Source organism: Schistocerca nitens, chromosome 10 (genome assembly GCF_023898315.1).
Source record: "Schistocerca nitens isolate TAMUIC-IGC-003100 chromosome 10, iqSchNite1.1, whole genome shotgun sequence".
NCBI lineage: Eukaryota > Metazoa > Arthropoda > Insecta > Orthoptera > Acrididae > Schistocerca > Schistocerca nitens.
This window is the reverse complement of record NC_064623.1, coordinates 132447686-132465180: the sequence shown is the minus strand read 5'-3', so window position 1 is coordinate 132465180 and position 17495 is coordinate 132447686. Positions and strand designations below refer to the sequence as shown.

Sequence of the window (17495 nt, the reverse complement as noted above, 5' to 3'; positions counted from 1 at the left end):
TTGGTCGCGGCGAGCCTAAAGACACGCAAGATGTTGCAAAGCCAGCGTCACAGCTCATGTGATGTATACTGACGTAAGGAGAGCAAGACGTAAATGTGAGGACCGGCTGTTGTCGAGGTGTCATCGAGTGCAAATCTGTCTTAGGTATAACGGCCTAACCTCAAAGAAGTCTAGAGAGTGGACAACACGTTCGTCTTACTCAGAGCGGTGGCCGAACGCTATTTTCGACGTTGTGCGCGCCACTTTAATTTTGGCCAACTACGATTCGATACAGAATGCAGGAAACCTGAAAGACACCCTCACGGACACATTGAGAATAGTGTTTGTCTGCGGAATAATGGGAGTGCAAGGGGTCTGTGATATTGATATGGTTGTATGTAGCACTATTTGTCATCAGGGGGCGTAGCTCAGATGGTAGAGCGCTCGCTTAGCATGCGAGAGGTATTGGGATCGATACCCAGCGCCTCCAGAATTTTTAACACACCTACATGCGCACACTGCCACGCAAGTGGGATAATTCACAGCCAGCGAATGTGTCAAGGCAGATACGAGCGAACGATTAGCAGCCACAACTGGCAAGCGTGATGTTACGCGCAGGAAGCACCCTCCTCCCACCGCTACACTGAATTTAGAAACAGTACAAGTCTGCCCTTAAGATTCTCAAACCTATGTCGGAAAGATCTGCCTTGCGCCGAGTTCACAAAAATCCCACTGCACATTCCCATTCTTTACGTGCAGTCGGCTGCTACTGGTGTTGCTAGTTGTGACTGCTGATGACAGATGCCGTAGCAATCAATTCATGGAGTGAGTTGTATGTTTTGCGATACTCTGTCTCTGACAAGCAAGCAGAGGTGACACAGGCGCGAACACGGGAAGCTTGCAGCCCCTCGCTGCCTGCAGACACCGAGCAGCCACACTAGGTGGGCGGCCTAAGCCGTAGGCGAAATGTGCTCAATCGCTTGGGCGCGACGTCAAGCTCTAAATAAGGCTTTCACTAGCGTGAGCGTCGTGGAAAGTCGGAAAAGTCGTCTGCATGGGTGAGTGCCATGTTTGGGGAGCGTTTCGTAGTTTGCGCAGTGCAATGGAGACGCGGAAACGTGTTGTGGCCCAGTGTTTTGCAGTTGGACGACAAGAGTGGTACACAGTAGTAAAGTGCGAGGCAGTGAGTTGGCATGAACAGTCGAGTGCACAATTGGGCTTCAGATGTGCTTGTTACCTCAGGCGCGGTGTGATTGTCGACAAGGTTTGTGACTGTCCTTTCAAAAAATGGCTCTGAGCACTATGGGACTCAACTGCTGTGGTCATCAGTCGACTGTCCTTTCAATTTAAGACGTTAAATACAGACGTAATTTGTAGTCGTAATACCAGAGCATCGAAACTACTTGGAACCCTTGTGTATATGAACTTGACCGCGCCTTTGTACACTGGTCCCTTCACCCCTACAAACCAACCAACCATCAGGTCCGTGCACATCAGAGTAGCAAAGAATGGAAAACAGCGCAGCTTTGTTGCGCTTGGGGGCGTAGCTCAGTTGGTAGAGCGTTCGCTTTGCATGTGAAAGGTCCCGGGTTCAAGCCCCGGCGCCTCCATGTTTTGTGGACAGTGCATGGTAAGTGTTGGTCGCGGCGAGCCTAAAGACACGCAAGATGTTGCAAAGCCAGCGTCACAGCTCATGTGATGTATACTGACGTAAGGAGAGCAAGACGTAAATGTGAGGACCGGCTGTTGTCGAGGTGTCATCGAGTGCAAATCTGTCTTAGGTATAACGGCCTAACCTCAAAGAAGTCTAGAGAGTGGACAACACGTTCGTCTTACTCAGAGCGGTGGCCGAACGCTATTTTCGACGTTGTGCGCGCCACTTTAATTTTGGCCAACTACGATTCGATACAGAATGCAGGAAACCTGAAAGACACCCTCACGGACACATTGAGAATAGTGTTTGTCTGCGGAATAATGGGAGTGCAAGGGGTCTGTGATATTGATATGGTTGTATGTAGCACTATTTGTCATCAGGGGGCGTAGCTCAGATGGTAGAGCGCTCGCTTAGCATGCGAGAGGTACTGGGATCGATACCCAGCGCCTCCAGAATTTTTAACACACCTACATGCGCACACTGCCACGCAAGTGGGATAATTCACAGCCAGCGAATGTGTCAAGGCAGATACGAGCGAACGATTAGCAGCCACAACTGGCAAGCGTGCTGTTACGCGCAGGAAGCACCCTCCTCCCACCGCTACACTGAATTTAGAAACAGTACAAGTCTGCCCTTAAGATTCTCAAACCTATGTCGGAAAGATCTGCCTTGCGCCGAGTTCACAAAAATCCCACTGCACATTCCCATTCTTTACGTGCAGTCGGCTGCTACTGGTGTTGCTAGTTGTGACTGCTGATGACAGATGCCGTAGCAATCAATTCATGGAGTGAGTTGTATGTTTTGCGATACTCTGTCTCTGACAAGCAAGCAGAGGTGACACAGGCGCGAACACGGGAAGCTTGCAGCCCCTCGCTGCCTGCAGACACCGAGCAGCCACACTAGGTGGGCGGCCTAAGCCGTAGGCGAAATGTGCTCACTCGCTTGGGCGCGACGTCAAGCTCTAAATAAGGCTTTCACTAGCGTGTGCGTCGTGGAAAGTCGGAAAAGTCGTCTGCATGGGTGAGTGCCATGTTTGGGGAGCGTTTCGTAGTTTGCGCAGTGCAATGGAGACGCGGAAACGTGTTGTGGCCCAGTGTTTTGCAGTTGGACGACAAGAGTGGTACACAGTAGTAAAGTGCGAGGCAGTGAGTTGGCATGAACAGTCGAGTGCACAATTGGGCTTCAGATGTGCTTGTTACCTCATGCGCGGTGTGATTGTCGACAAGGTTTGTTACTGTCCTTTCAAAAAATGGCTCTGAGCACTATGGGACTCAACTGCTGTGGTCATCAGTCGACTGTCCTTTCAATTTAAGACGTTAAATACAGACGTAATTTGTAGTCGTAATACCAGAGCATCGAAACTACTTGGAACTCTTGTGTATATGAACTTGACCGCGCCTTTGTACACTGGTCCCTTCACCCCTACAAACCAACCAACCATCAGGTCCGTGCACATCAGAGTAGCAAAGAATGGAAAACAGCGCAGCTTTGTTGCGCTTGGGGGCGTAGCTCAGTTGGTAGAGCGTTCGCTTTGCATGTGAAAGGTCCCGGGTTCAAGCCCCGGCGCCTCCATGTTTTGTGGACAGTGCATGGTAAGTGTTGGTCGCGGCGAGCCTAAAGACACGCAAGATGTTGCAAAGCCAGCGTCACAGCTCATGTGATGTATACTGACGTAAGGAGAGCAAGACGTAAATGTGAGGACCGGCTGTTGTCGAGGTGTCATCGAGTGCAAATCTGTCTTAGGTATAACGGCCTAACCTCAAAGAAGTCTAGAGAGTGGACAACACGTTCGTCTTACTCAGAGCGGTGGCCGAACGCTATTTTCGACGTTGTGCGCGCCACTTTAATTTTGGCCAACTACGATTCGATACAGAATGCAGGAAACCTGAAAGACACCCTCACGGACACATTGAGAATAGTGTTTGTCTGCGGAATAATGGGAGTGCAAGGGGTCTGTGATATTGATATGGTTGTATGTAGCACTATTTGTCATCAGGGGGCGTAGCTCAGATGGTAGAGCGCTCGCTTAGCATGCGAGAGGTACTGGGATCGATACCCAGCGCCTCCAGAATTTTTAACACACCTACATGCGCACACTGCCACGCAAGTGGGATAATTCACAGCCAGCGAATGTGTCAAGGCAGATACGAGCGAACGATTAGCAGCCACAACTGGCAAGCGTGATGTTACGCGCAGGAAGCACCCTCCTCCCACCGCTACACTGAATTTAGAAACAGTACAAGTCTGCCCTTAAGATTCTCAAACCTATGTCGGAAAGATCTGCCTTGCGCCGAGTTCACAAAAATCCCACTGCACATTCCCATTCTTTACGTGCAGTCGGCTGCTACTGGTGTTGCTAGTTGTGACTGCTGATGACAGATGCCGTAGCAATCAATTCATGGAGTGAGTTGTATGTTTTGCGATACTCTGTCTCTGACAAGCAAGCAGAGGTGACACAGGCGCGAACACGGGAAGCTTGCAGCCCCTCGCTGCCTGCAGACACCGAGCAGCCACACTAGGTGGGCGGCCTAAGCCGTAGGCGAAATGTGCTCACTCGCTTGGGCGCGACGTCAAGCTCTAAATAAGGCTTTCACTAGCGTGAGCGTTGCGTGAGCGTCGTGGAAGGTCGGAAAAGTCGTCTGCATGGGTGAGTGCCATGTTTGGGGAGCGTTTCGTAGTTTGCGCAGTGCAATGGAGACGCGGAAACGTGTTGTGGCCCAGTGTTTTGCAGTTGGATGACAAGAGTGGTACACAGTAGTAAAGTGCGAGGCAGTGAGTTGGCATGAACAGTCGAGTGCACAATTGGGCTTCAGATGTGCTTGTTACCTCAGGCGCGGTGTGATTGTCGACAAGGTTTGTGACTGTCCTTTCAAAAAATGGCTCTGAGCACTATGGGACTCAACTGCTGTGGTCATCAGTCGACTGTCCTTTCAATTTAAGACGTTAAATACAGACGTAATTTGTAGTCGTAATACCAGAGCATCGAAACTACTTGGAACCCTTGTGTATATGAACTTGACCGCGCCTTTGTACACTGGTCCCTTCACCCCTACAAACCAACCAACCATCAGGTCCGTGCACATCAGAGTAGCAAAGAATGGAAAACAGCGCAGCTTTGTTGCGCTTGGGGGCGTAGCTCAGTTGGTAGAGCGTTCGCTTTGCATGTGAAAGGTCCCGGGTTCAAGCCCCGGCGCCTCCATGTTTTGTGGACAGTGCATGGTAAGTGTTGGTCGCGGCGAGACACGCAAGATGTTGCAAAGCCAGCGTCACAGCTCATGTGATGTATACTGACGTAAGGAGAGCAAGACGTAAATGTGAGGACCGGCTGTTGTCGAGGTGTCATCGAGTGCAAATCTGTCTTAGGTATAACGGCCTAACCTCAAAGAAGTCTAGAGAGTGGACAACACGTTCGTCTTACTCAGAGCGGTGGCCGAACGCTATTTTCGACGTTGTGCGCGCCACTTTAATTTTGGCCAACTACGATTCGATACAGAATGCAGGAAACCTGAAAGACACCCTCACGGACACATTGAGAATAGTGTTTGTCTGCGGAATAATGGGAGTGCAAGGGGTCTGTGATATTGATATGGTTGTATGTAGCACTATTTGTCATCAGGGGGCGTAGCTCAGATGGTAGAGCGCTCGCTTAGCATGCGAGAGGTACTGGGATCGATACCCAGCGCCTCCAGAATTTTTAACACACCTACATGCGCACACTGCCACGCAAGTGGGATAATTCACAGCCAGCGAATGTGTCAAGGCAGATACGAGCGAACGATTAGCAGCCACAACTGGCAAGCGTGCTGTTACGCGCAGGAAGCACCCTCCTCCCACCGCTACACTGAATTTAGAAACAGTACAAGTCTGCCCTTAAGATTCTCAAACCTATGTCGGAAAGATCTGCCTTGCGCCGAGTTCACAAAAATCCCACTGCACATTCCCATTCTTTACGTGCAGTCGGCTGCTACTGGTGTTGCTAGTTGTGACTGCTGATGACAGATGCCGTAGCAATCAATTCATGGAGTGAGTTGTATGTTTTGCGATACTCTGTCTCTGACAAGCAAGCAGAGGTGACACAGGCGCGAACACGGGAAGCTTGCAGCCCCTCGCTGCCTGCAGACACCGAGCAGCCACACTAGGTGGGCGGCCTAAGCCGTAGGCGAAATGTGCTCACTCGCTTGGGCGCGACGTCAAGCTCTAAATAAGGCTTTCACTAGCGTGAGCGTTGCGTGAGCGTCGTGGAAGGTCGGAAAAGTCGTCTGCATGGGTGAGTGCCATGTTTGGGGAGCGTTTCGTAGTTTGCGCAGTGCAATGGAGACGCGGAAACGTGTTGTGGCCCAGTGTTTTGCAGTTGGACGACAAGAGTGGTACACAGTAGTAAAGTGCGAGGCAGTGAGTTGGCATGAACAGTCGAGTGCACAATTGGGCTTCAGATGTGCTTGTTACCTCAGGCGCGGTGTGATTGTCGACAAGGTTTGTGACTGTCCTTTCAAAAAATGGCTCTGAGCACTATGGGACTCAACTGCTGTGGTCATCAGTCGACTGTCCTTTCAATTTAAGACGTTAAATACAGACGTAATTTGTAGTCGTAATACCAGAGCATCGAAACTACTTGGAACTCTTGTGTATATGAACTTGACCGCGCCTTTGTACACTGGTCCCTTCACCCCTACAAACCAACCAACCATCAGGTCCGTGCACATCAGAGTAGCAAAGAATGGAAAACAGCGCAGCTTTGTTGCGCTTGGGGGCGTAGCTCAGTTGGTAGAGCGTTCGCTTTGCATGTGAAAGGTCCCGGGTTCAAGCCCCGGCGCCTCCATGTTTTGTGGACAGTGCATGGTAAGTGTTGGTCGCGGCGAGACACGCAAGATGTTGCAAAGCCAGCGTCACAGCTCATGTGATGTATACTGACGTAAGGAGAGCAAGACGTAAATGTGAGGACCGGCTGTTGTCGAGGTGTCATCGAGTGCAAATCTGTCTTAGGTATAACGGCCTAACCTCAAAGAAGTCTAGAGAGTGGACAACACGTTCGTCTTACTCAGAGCGGTGGCCGAACGCTATTTTCGACGTTGTGCGCGCCACTTTAATTTTGGCCAACTACGATTCGATACAGAATGCAGGAAACCTGAAAGACACCCTCACGGACACATTGAGAATAGTGTTTGTCTGCGGAATAATGGGAGTGCAAGGGGTCTGTGATATTGATATGGTTGTATGTAGCACTATTTGTCATCAGGGGGCGTAGCTCAGATGGTAGAGCGCTCGCTTAGCATGCGAGAGGTACTGGGATCGATACCCAGCGCCTCCAGAATTTTTAACACACCTACATGCGCACACTGCCACGCAAGTGGGATAATTCACAGCCAGCGAATGTGTCAAGGCAGATACGAGCGAACGATTAGCAGCCACAACTGGCAAGCGTGCTGTTACGCGCAGGAAGCACCCTCCTCCCACCGCTACACTGAATTTAGAAACAGTACAAGTCTGCCCTTAAGATTCTCAAACCTATGTCGGAAAGATCTGCCTTGCGCCGAGTTCACAAAAATCCCACTGCACATTCCCATTCTTTACGTGCAGTCGGCTGCTACTGGTGTTGCTAGTTGTGACTGCTGATGACAGATGCCGTAGCAATCAATTCATGGAGTGAGTTGTATGTTTTGCGATACTCTGTCTCTGACAAGCAAGCAGAGGTGACACAGGCGCGAACACGGGAAGCTTGCAGCCCCTCGCTGCCTGCAGACACCGAGCAGCCACACTAGGTGGGCGGCCTAAGCCGTAGGCGAAATGTGCTCACTCGCTTGGGCGCGACGTCAAGCTCTAAATAAGGCTTTCACTAGCGTGAGCGTTGCGTGAGCGTCGTGGAAGGTCGGAAAAGTCGTCTGCATGGGTGAGTGCCATGTTTGGGGAGCGTTTCGTAGTTTGCGCAGTGCAATGGAGACGCGGAAACGTGTTGTGGCCCAGTGTTTTGCAGTTGGACGACAAGAGTGGTACACAGTAGTAAAGTGCGAGGCAGTGAGTTGGCATGAACAGTCGAGTGCACAATTGGGCTTCAGATGTGCTTGTTACCTCAGGCGCGGTGTGATTGTCGACAAGGTTTGTGACTGTCCTTTCAAAAAATGGCTCTGAGCACTATGGGACTCAACTGCTGTGGTCATCAGTCGACTGTCCTTTCAATTTAAGACGTTAAATACAGACGTAATTTGTAGTCGTAATACCAGAGCATCGAAACTACTTGGAACTCTTGTGTATATGAACTTGACCGCGCCTTTGTACACTGGTCCCTTCACCCCTACAAACCAACCAACCATCAGGTCCGTGCACATCAGAGTAGCAAAGAATGGAAAACAGCGCAGCTTTGTTGCGCTTGGGGGCGTAGCTCAGTTGGTAGAGCGTTCGCTTTGCATGTGAAAGGTCCCGGGTTCAAGCCCCGGCGCCTCCATGTTTTGTGGACAGTGCATGGTAAGTGTTGGTCGCGGCGAGCCTAAAGACACGCAAGATGTTGCAAAGCCAGCGTCACAGCTCATGTGATGTATACTGACGTAAGGAGAGCAAGACGTAAATGTGAGGACCGGCTGTTGTCGAGGTGTCATCGAGTGCAAATCTGTCTTAGGTATAACGGCCTAACCTCAAAGAAGTCTAGAGAGTGGACAACACGTTCGTCTTACTCAGAGCGGTGGCCGAACGCTATTTTCGACGTTGTGCGCGCCACTTTAATTTTGGCCAACTACGATTCGATACAGAATGCAGGAAACCTGAAAGACACCCTCACGGACACATTGAGAATAGTGTTTGTCTGCGGAATAATGGGAGTGCAAGGGGTCTGTGATATTGATATGGTTGTATGTAGCACTATTTGTCATCAGGGGGCGTAGCTCAGATGGTAGAGCGCTCGCTTAGCATGCGAGAGGTACTGGGATCGATACCCAGCGCCTCCAGAATTTTTAACACACCTACATGCGCACACTGCCACGCAAGTGGGATAATTCACAGCCAGCGAATGTGTCAAGGCAGATACGAGCGAACGATTAGCAGCCACAACCGGCAAGCGTGATGTTACGCGCAGGAAGCACCCTCCTCCCACCGCTACACTGAATTTAGAAACAGTACAAGCCTGCCCTTAAGATTCTCAAACCTATGTCGGAAAGATCTGCCTTGCGTCGAGTTCACAAAAATCCCACTGCACATTCCCATTCTTTACGTGCAGTCGGCTGCTACTGGTGTTGCTAGTTGTGACTGCTGATGACAGATGCCGTAGCAATCAATTCATGGAGTGAGTTGTATGTTTTGCGATACTCTGTCTCTGACAAGCAAGCAGAGGTGACACAGGCGCGAACACGGGAAGCTTGCAGCCCCTCGCTGCCTGCAGACACCGAGCAGCCACACTAGGTGGGCGGCCTAAGCCGTAGGCGAAATGTGCTCACTCGCTTGGGCGCGACGTCAAGCTCTAAATAAGGCTTTCACTAGCGTGAGCGTTGCGTGAGCGTCGTGGAAGGTCGGAAAAGTCGTCTGCATGGGTGAGTGCCATGTTTGGGGAGCGTTTCGTAGTTTGCGCAGTGCAATGGAGACGCGGAAACGTGTTGTGGCCCAGTGTTTTGCAGTTGGACGACAAGAGTGGTACACAGTAGTAAAGTGCGAGGCAGTGAGTTGGCATGAACAGTCGAGTGCACAATTGGGCTTCAGATGTGCTTGTTACCTCAGGCGCGGTGTGATTGTCGACAAGGTTTGTGACTGTCCTTTCAAAAAATGGCTCTGAGCACTATGGGACTCAACTGCTGTGGTCATCAGTCGACTGTCCTTTCAATTTAAGACGTTAAATACAGACGTAATTTGTAGTCGTAATACCAGAGCATCGAAACTACTTGGAACTCTTGTGTATATGAACTTGACCGCGCCTTTGTACACTGGTCCCTTCACCCCTACAAACCAACCAACCATCAGGTCCGTGCACATCAGAGTAGCAAAGAATGGAAAACAGCGCAGCTTTGTTGCGCTTGGGGGCGTAGCTCAGTTGGTAGAGCGTTCGCTTTGCATGTGAAAGGTCCCGGGTTCAAGCCCCGGCGCCTCCATGTTTTGTGGACAGTGCATGGTAAGTGTTGGTCGCGGCGAGCCTAAAGACACGCAAGATGTTGCAAAGCCAGCGTCACAGCTCATGTGATGTATACTGACGTAAGGAGAGCAAGACGTAAATGTGAGGACCGGCTGTTGTCGAGGTGTCATCGAGTGCAAATCTGTCTTAGGTATAACGGCCTAACCTCAAAGAAGTCTAGAGAGTGGACAACACGTTCGTCTTACTCAGAGCGGTGGCCGAACGCTATTTTCGACGTTGTGCGCGCCACTTTAATTTTGGCCAACTACGATTCGATACAGAATGCAGGAAACCTGAAAGACACCCTCACGGACACATTGAGAATAGTGTTTGTCTGCGGAATAATGGGAGTGCAAGGGGTCTGTGATATTGATATGGTTGTATGTAGCACTATTTGTCATCAGGGGGCGTAGCTCAGATGGTAGAGCGCTCGCTTAGCATGCGAGAGGTACTGGGATCGATACCCAGCGCCTCCAGAATTTTCAACACACCTACATGCGCACACTGCCACGCAAGTGGGATAATTCACAGCCAGCGAATGTGTCAAGGCAGATACGAGCGAACGATTAGCAGCCACAACTGGCAAGCGTGATGTTACGCGCAGGAAGCACCCTCCTCCCACCGCTACACTGAATTTAGAAACAGTACAAGCCTGCCCTTAAGATTCTCAAACCTATGTCGGAAAGATCTGCCTTGCGCCGAGTTCACAAAAATCCCACTGCACATTCCCATTCTTTACGTGCAGTCGGCTGCTACTGGTGTTGCTAGTTGTGACTGCTGATGACAGATGCCGTAGCAATCAATTCATGGAGTGAGTTGTATGTTTTGCGATACTCTGTCTCTGACAAGCAAGCAGAGGTGACACAGGCGCGAACACGGGAAGCTTGCAGCCCCTCGCTGCCTGCAGACACCGAGCAGCCACACTAGGTGGGCGGCCTAAGCCGTAGGCGAAATGTGCTCACTCGCTTGGGCGCGACGTCAAGCTCTAAATAAGGCTTTCACTAGCGTGAGCGTTGCGTGAGCGTCGTGGAAGGTCGGAAAAGTCGTCTGCATGGGTGAGTGCCATGTTTGGGGAGCGTTTCGTAGTTTGCGCAGTGCAATGGAGACGCGGAAACGTGTTGTGGCCCAGTGTTTTGCAGTTGGACGACAAGAGTGGTACACAGTAGTAAAGTGCGAGGCAGTGAGTTGGCATGAACAGTCGAGTGCACAATTGGGCTTCAGATGTGCTTGTTACCTCAGGCGCGGTGTGATTGTCGACAAGGTTTGTGACTGTCCTTTCAAAAAATGGCTCTGAGCACTATGGGACTCAACTGCTGTGGTCATCAGTCGACTGTCCTTTCAATTTAAGACGTTAAATACAGACGTAATTTGTAGTCGTAATACCAGAGCATCGAAACTACTTGGAACTCTTGTGTATATGAACTTGACCGCGCCTTTGTACACTGGTCCCTTCACCCCTACAAACCAACCAACCATCAGGTCCGTGCACATCAGAGTAGCAAAGAATGGAAAACAGCGCAGCTTTGTTGCGCTTGGGGGCGTAGCTCAGTTGGTAGAGCGTTCGCTTTGCATGTGAAAGGTCCCGGGTTCAAGCCCCGGCGCCTCCATGTTTTGTGGACAGTGCATGGTAAGTGTTGGTCGCGGCGAGCCTAAAGACACGCAAGATGTTGCAAAGCCAGCGTCACAGCTCATGTGATGTATACTGACGTAAGGAGAGCAAGACGTAAATGTGAGGACCGGCTGTTGTCGAGGTGTCATCGAGTGCAAATCTGTCTTAGGTATAACGGCCTAACCTCAAAGAAGTCTAGAGAGTGGACAACACGTTCGTCTTACTCAGAGCGGTGGCCGAACGCTATTTTCGACGTTGTGCGCGCCACTTTAATTTTGGCCAACTACGATTCGATACAGAATGCAGGAAACCTGAAAGACACCCTCACGGACACATTGAGAATAGTGTTTGTCTGCGGAATAATGGGAGTGCAAGGGGTCTGTGATATTGATATGGTTGTATGTAGCACTATTTGTCATCAGGGGGCGTAGCTCAGATGGTAGAGCGCTCGCTTAGCATGCGAGAGGTACTGGGATCGATACCCAGCGCCTCCAGAATTTTTAACACACCTACATGCGCACACTGCCACGCAAGTGGGATAATTCACAGCCAGCGAATGTGTCAAGGCAGATACGAGCGAACGATTAGCAGCCACAACTGGCAAGCGTGATGTTACGCGCAGGAAGCACCCTCCTCCCACCGCTACACTGAATTTAGAAACAGTACAAGTCTGCCCTTAAGATTCTCAAACCTATGTCGGAAAGATCTGCCTTGCGCCGAGTTCACAAAAATCCCACTGCACATTCCCATTCTTTACGTGCAGTCGGCTGCTACTGGTGTTGCTAGTTGTGACTGCTGATGACAGATGCCGTAGCAATCAATTCATGGAGTGAGTTGTATGTTTTGCGATACTCTGTCTCTGACAAGCAAGCAGAGGTGACACAGGCGCGAACACGGGAAGCTTGCAGCCCCTCGCTGCCTGCAGACACCGAGCAGCCACACTAGGTGGGCGGCCTAAGCCGTAGGCGAAATGTGCTCACTCGCTTGGGCGCGACGTCAAGCTCTAAATAAGGCTTTCACTAGCGTGAGCGTTGCGTGAGCGTCGTGGAAGGTCGGAAAAGTCGTCTGCATGGGTGAGTGCCATGTTTGGGGAGCGTTTCGTAGTTTGCGCAGTGCAATGGAGACGCGGAAACGTGTTGTGGCCCAGTGTTTTGCAGTTGGACGACAAGAGTGGTACACAGTAGTAAAGTGCGAGGCAGTGAGTTGGCATGAACAGTCGAGTGCACAATTGGGCTTCAGATGTGCTTGTTACCTCAGGCGCGGTGTGATTGTCGACAAGGTTTGTGACTGTCCTTTCAAAAAATGGCTCTGAGCACTATGGGACTCAACTGCTGTGGTCATCAGTCGACTGTCCTTTCAATTTAAGACGTTAAATACAGACGTAATTTGTAGTCGTAATACCAGAGCATCGAAACTACTTGGAACTCTTGTGTATATGAACTTGACCGCGCCTTTGTACACTGGTCCCTTCACCCCTACAAACCAACCAACCATCAGGTCCGTGCACATCAGAGTAGCAAAGAATGGAAAACAGCGCAGCTTTGTTGCGCTTGGGGGCGTAGCTCAGTTGGTAGAGCGTTCGCTTTGCATGTGAAAGGTCCCGGGTTCAAGCCCCGGCGCCTCCATGTTTTGTGGACAGTGCATGGTAAGTGTTGGTCGCGGCGAGCCTAAAGACACGCAAGATGTTGCAAAGCCAGCGTCACAGCTCATGTGATGTATACTGACGTAAGGAGAGCAAGACGTAAATGTGAGGACCGGCTGTTGTCGAGGTGTCATCGAGTGCAAATCTGTCTTAGGTATAACGGCCTAACCTCAAAGAAGTCTAGAGAGTGGACAACACGTTCGTCTTACTCAGAGCGGTGGCCGAACGCTATTTTCGACGTTGTGCGCGCCACTTTAATTTTGGCCAACTACGATTCGATACAGAATGCAGGAAACCTGAAAGACACCCTCACGGACACATTGAGAATAGTGTTTGTCTGCGGAATAATGGGAGTGCAAGGGGTCTGTGATATTGATATGGTTGTATGTAGCACTATTTGTCATCAGGGGGCGTAGCTCAGATGGTAGAGCGCTCGCTTAGCATGCGAGAGGTACTGGGATCGATACCCAGCGCCTCCAGAATTTTTAACACACCTACATGCGCACACTGCCACGCAAGTGGGATAATTCACAGCCAGCGAATGTGTCAAGGCAGATACGAGCGAACGATTAGCAGCCACAACTGGCAAGCGTGCTGTTACGCGCAGGAAGCACCCTCCTCCCACCGCTACACTGAATTTAGAAACAGTACAAGTCTGCCCTTAAGATTCTCAAACCTATGTCGGAAAGATCTGCCTTGCGCCGAGTTCACAAAAATCCCACTGCACATTCCCATTCTTTACGTGCAGTCGGCTGCTACTGGTGTTGCTAGTTGTGACTGCTGATGACAGATGCCGTAGCAATCAATTCATGGAGTGAGTTGTATGTTTTGCGATACTCTGTCTCTGACAAGCAAGCAGAGGTGACACAGGCGCGAACACGGGAAGCTTGCAGCCCCTCGCTGCCTGCAGACACCGAGCAGCCACACTAGGTGGGCGGCCTAAGCCGTAGGCGAAATGTGCTCACTCGCTTGGGCGCGACGTCAAGCTCTAAATAAGGCTTTCACTAGCGTGAGCGTTGCGTGAGCGTCGTGGAAGGTCGGAAAAGTCGTCTGCATGGGTGAGTGCCATGTTTGGGGAGCGTTTCGTAGTTTGCGCAGTGCAATGGAGACGCGGAAACGTGTTGTGGCCCAGTGTTTTGCAGTTGGACGACAAGAGTGGTACACAGTAGTAAAGTGCGAGGCAGTGAGTTGGCATGAACAGTCGAGTGCACAATTGGGCTTCAGATGTGCTTGTTACCTCAGGCGCGGTGTGATTGTCGACAAGGTTTGTGACTGTCCTTTCAAAAAATGGCTCTGAGCACTATGGGACTCAACTGCTGTGGTCATCAGTCGACTGTCCTTTCAATTTAAGACGTTAAATACAGACGTAATTTGTAGTCGTAATACCAGAGCATCGAAACTACTTGGAACTCTTGTGTATATGAACTTGACCGCGCCTTTGTACACTGGTCCCTTCACCCCTACAAACCAACCAACCATCAGGTCCGTGCACATCAGAGTAGCAAAGAATGGAAAACAGCGCAGCTTTGTTGCGCTTGGGGGCGTAGCTCAGTTGGTAGAGCGTTCGCTTTGCATGTGAAAGGTCCCGGGTTCAAGCCCCGGCGCCTCCATGTTTTGTGGACAGTGCATGGTAAGTGTTGGTCGCGGCGAGCCTAAAGACACGCAAGATGTTGCAAAGCCAGCGTCACAGCTCATGTGATGTATACTGACGTAAGGAGAGCAAGACGTAAATGTGAGGACCGGCTGTTGTCGAGGTGTCATCGAGTGCAAATCTGTCTTAGGTATAACGGCCTAACCTCAAAGAAGTCTAGAGAGTGGACAACACGTTCGTCTTACTCAGAGCGGTGGCCGAACGCTATTTTCGACGTTGTGCGCGCCACTTTAATTTTGGCCAACTACGATTCGATACAGAATGCAGGAAACCTGAAAGACACCCTCACGGACACATTGAGAATAGTGTTTGTCTGCGGAATAATGGGAGTGCAAGGGGTCTGTGATATTGATATGGTTGTATGTAGCACTACTTGTCATCAGGGGGCGTAGCTCAGATGGTAGAGCGCTCGCTTAGCATGCGAGAGGTACTGGGATCGATACCCAGCGCCTCCAGAATTTTTAACACACCTACATGCGCACACTGCCACGCAAGTGGGATAATTCACAGCCAGCGAATGTGTCAAGGCAGATACGAGCGAACGATTAGCAGCCACAACTGGCAAGCGTGCTGTTACGCGCAGGAAGCACCCTCCTCCCACCGCTACACTGAATTTAGAAACACTACAAGTCTGCCCTTAAGATTCTCAAACCTATGTCGGAAAGATCTGCCTTGCGCCGAGTTCACAAAAATCCCACTGCACATTCCCATTCTTTACGTGCAGTCGGCTGCTACTGGTGTTGCTAGTTGTGACTGCTGATGACAGATGCCGTAGCAATCAATTCATGGAGTGAGTTGTATGTTTTGCGATACTCTGTCTCTGACAAGCAAGCAGAGGTGACACAGGCGCGAACACGGGAAGCTTGCAGCCCCTCGCTGCCTGCAGACACCGAGCAGCCACACTAGGTGGGCGGCCTAAGCCGTAGGCGAAATGTGCTCACTCGCTTGGGCGCGACGTCAAGCTCTAAATAAGGCTTTCACTAGCGTGAGCGTTGCGTGAGCGTCGTGGAAGGTCGGAAAAGTCGTCTGCATGGGTGAGTGCCATGTTTGGGGAGCGTTTCGTAGTTTGCGCAGTGCAATGGAGACGCGGAAACGTGTTGTGGCCCAGTGTTTTGCAGTTGGACGACAAGAGTGGTACACAGTAGTAAAGTGCGAGGCAGTGAGTTGGCATGAACAGTCGAGTGCACAATTGGGCTTCAGATGTGCTTGTTACCTCAGGCGCGGTGTGATTGTCGACAAGGTTTGTGACTGTCCTTTCAAAAAATGGCTCTGAGCACTATGGGACTCAACTGCTGTGGTCATCAGTCGACTGTCCTTTCAATTTAAGACGTTAAATACAGACGTAATTTGTAGTCGTAATACCAGAGCATCGAAACTACTTGGAACTCTTGTGTATATGAACTTGACCGCGCCTTTGTACACTGGTCCCTTCACCCCTACAAACCAACCAACCATCAGGTCCGTGCACATCAGAGTAGCAAAGAATGGAAAACAGCGCAGCTTTGTTGCGCTTGGGGGCGTAGCTCAGTTGGTAGAGCGTTCGCTTTGCATGTGAAAGGTCCCGGGTTCAAGCCCCGGCGCCTCCATGTTTTGTGGACAGTGCATGGTAAGTGTTGGTCGCGGCGAGCCTAAAGACACGCAAGATGTTGCAAAGCCAGCGTCACAGCTCATGTGATGTATACTGACGTAAGGAGAGCAAGACGTAAATGTGAGGACCGGCTGTTGTCGAGGTGTCATCGAGTGCAAATCTGTCTTAGGTATAACGGCCTAACCTCAAAGAAGTCTAGAGAGTGGACAACACGTTCGTCTTACTCAGAGCGGTGGCCGAACGCTATTTTCGACGTTGTGCGCGCCACTTTAATTTTGGCCAACTACGATTCGATACAGAATGCAGGAAACCTGAAAGACACCCTCACGGACACATTGAGAATAGTGTTTGTCTGCGGAATAATGGGAGTGCAAGGGGTCTGTGATATTGATATGGTTGTATGTAGCACTATTTGTCATCAGGGGGCGTAGCTCAGATGGTAGAGCGCTCGCTTAGCATGCGAGAGGTACTGGGATCGATACCCAGCGCCTCCAGAATTTTTAACACACCTACATGCGCACACTGCCACGCAAGTGGGATAATTCACAGCCAGCGAATGTGTCAAGGCAGATACGAGCGAACGATTAGCAGCCACAACTGGCAAGCGTGATGTTACGCGCAGGAAGCACCCTCCTCCCACCGCTACACTGAATTTAGAAACAGTACAAGTCTGCCCTTAAGATTCTCAAACCTATGTCGGAAAGATCTGCCTTGCGCCGAGTTCACAAAAATCCCACTGCACATTCCCATTCTTTACGTGCAGTCGGCTGCTACTGGTGTTGCTAGTTGTGACTGCTGATGACAGATGCCGTAGCAATCAATTCATGGAGTGAGTTGTATGTTTTGCGATACTCTGTCTCTGACAAGCAAGCAGAGGTGACACAGGCGCGAACACGCGAAGCTTGCAGCCCCTCGCTGCCTGCAGACACCGAGCAGCCACACTAGGTGGGCGGCCTAAGCCGTAGGCGAAATGTGCTCACTCGCTTGGGCGCGACGTCAAGCTCTAAATAAGGCTTTCACTAGCGTGAGCGTTGCGTGAGCGTCGTGGAAGGTCGGAAAAGTCGTCTGCATGGGTGAGTGCCATGTTTGGGGAGCGTTTCGTAGTTTGCGCAGTGCAATGGAGACGCGGAAACGTGTTGTGGCCCAGTGTTTTGCAGTTGGACGACAAGAGTGGTACACAGTAGTAAAGTGCGAGGCAGTGAGTTGGCATGAACAGTCGAGTGCACAATTGGGCTTCAGATGTGCTTGTTACCTCAGGCGCGGTGTGATTGTCGACAAGGTTTGTG

At 50.8% G+C, this 17495-nt stretch overlaps 21 non-coding genes across 21 annotated transcripts; all 21 read left to right on the top strand.

Annotated features, from left to right (window-relative positions):
- The first annotated feature begins 396 nt into the window (after nt 1–396).
- Nucleotides 397–469, top strand: Trnaa-agc (transfer RNA alanine (anticodon AGC)). Its single transcript has one exon. It is a non-coding gene; the product is annotated as a tRNA-Ala (tRNA).
- A 1047-nt stretch (nt 470–1516) lies between these two features.
- Nucleotides 1517–1589, top strand: Trnaa-ugc (transfer RNA alanine (anticodon UGC)). The gene has a single exon. It is a non-coding gene; the product is annotated as a tRNA-Ala (tRNA).
- A 423-nt stretch (nt 1590–2012) lies between these two features.
- Trnaa-agc (transfer RNA alanine (anticodon AGC)) lies at nt 2013–2085 on the top strand. Its single transcript has one exon. It is a non-coding gene; the product is annotated as a tRNA-Ala (tRNA).
- A 1047-nt stretch (nt 2086–3132) lies between these two features.
- On the top strand, nt 3133–3205 carry Trnaa-ugc (transfer RNA alanine (anticodon UGC)). Its single transcript has one exon. It is a non-coding gene; the product is annotated as a tRNA-Ala (tRNA).
- A 423-nt stretch (nt 3206–3628) lies between these two features.
- Nucleotides 3629–3701, top strand: Trnaa-agc (transfer RNA alanine (anticodon AGC)). The gene has a single exon. It is a non-coding gene; the product is annotated as a tRNA-Ala (tRNA).
- Nucleotides 3702–4759: 1058 nt separating this feature from the next.
- On the top strand, nt 4760–4832 carry Trnaa-ugc (transfer RNA alanine (anticodon UGC)). The gene has a single exon. It is a non-coding gene; the product is annotated as a tRNA-Ala (tRNA).
- A 416-nt stretch (nt 4833–5248) lies between these two features.
- Nucleotides 5249–5321, top strand: Trnaa-agc (transfer RNA alanine (anticodon AGC)). Its single transcript has one exon. It is a non-coding gene; the product is annotated as a tRNA-Ala (tRNA).
- A 1058-nt stretch (nt 5322–6379) lies between these two features.
- Trnaa-ugc (transfer RNA alanine (anticodon UGC)) lies at nt 6380–6452 on the top strand. The gene has a single exon. It is a non-coding gene; the product is annotated as a tRNA-Ala (tRNA).
- Nucleotides 6453–6868: 416 nt separating this feature from the next.
- Nucleotides 6869–6941, top strand: Trnaa-agc (transfer RNA alanine (anticodon AGC)). The gene has a single exon. It is a non-coding gene; the product is annotated as a tRNA-Ala (tRNA).
- Nucleotides 6942–7999: 1058 nt separating this feature from the next.
- Trnaa-ugc (transfer RNA alanine (anticodon UGC)) lies at nt 8000–8072 on the top strand. Its single transcript has one exon. It is a non-coding gene; the product is annotated as a tRNA-Ala (tRNA).
- A 423-nt stretch (nt 8073–8495) lies between these two features.
- Nucleotides 8496–8568, top strand: Trnaa-agc (transfer RNA alanine (anticodon AGC)). The gene has a single exon. It is a non-coding gene; the product is annotated as a tRNA-Ala (tRNA).
- A 1058-nt stretch (nt 8569–9626) lies between these two features.
- On the top strand, nt 9627–9699 carry Trnaa-ugc (transfer RNA alanine (anticodon UGC)). The gene has a single exon. It is a non-coding gene; the product is annotated as a tRNA-Ala (tRNA).
- A 423-nt stretch (nt 9700–10122) lies between these two features.
- Trnaa-agc (transfer RNA alanine (anticodon AGC)) lies at nt 10123–10195 on the top strand. The gene has a single exon. It is a non-coding gene; the product is annotated as a tRNA-Ala (tRNA).
- Nucleotides 10196–11253: 1058 nt separating this feature from the next.
- On the top strand, nt 11254–11326 carry Trnaa-ugc (transfer RNA alanine (anticodon UGC)). Its single transcript has one exon. It is a non-coding gene; the product is annotated as a tRNA-Ala (tRNA).
- A 423-nt stretch (nt 11327–11749) lies between these two features.
- Nucleotides 11750–11822, top strand: Trnaa-agc (transfer RNA alanine (anticodon AGC)). The gene has a single exon. It is a non-coding gene; the product is annotated as a tRNA-Ala (tRNA).
- A 1058-nt stretch (nt 11823–12880) lies between these two features.
- Nucleotides 12881–12953, top strand: Trnaa-ugc (transfer RNA alanine (anticodon UGC)). Its single transcript has one exon. It is a non-coding gene; the product is annotated as a tRNA-Ala (tRNA).
- Nucleotides 12954–13376: 423 nt separating this feature from the next.
- On the top strand, nt 13377–13449 carry Trnaa-agc (transfer RNA alanine (anticodon AGC)). Its single transcript has one exon. It is a non-coding gene; the product is annotated as a tRNA-Ala (tRNA).
- Nucleotides 13450–14507: 1058 nt separating this feature from the next.
- On the top strand, nt 14508–14580 carry Trnaa-ugc (transfer RNA alanine (anticodon UGC)). Its single transcript has one exon. It is a non-coding gene; the product is annotated as a tRNA-Ala (tRNA).
- Nucleotides 14581–15003: 423 nt separating this feature from the next.
- On the top strand, nt 15004–15076 carry Trnaa-agc (transfer RNA alanine (anticodon AGC)). Its single transcript has one exon. It is a non-coding gene; the product is annotated as a tRNA-Ala (tRNA).
- A 1058-nt stretch (nt 15077–16134) lies between these two features.
- On the top strand, nt 16135–16207 carry Trnaa-ugc (transfer RNA alanine (anticodon UGC)). Its single transcript has one exon. It is a non-coding gene; the product is annotated as a tRNA-Ala (tRNA).
- Nucleotides 16208–16630: 423 nt separating this feature from the next.
- On the top strand, nt 16631–16703 carry Trnaa-agc (transfer RNA alanine (anticodon AGC)). Its single transcript has one exon. It is a non-coding gene; the product is annotated as a tRNA-Ala (tRNA).
- The last annotated feature ends 792 nt before the right edge of the window (nt 16704–17495 follow it).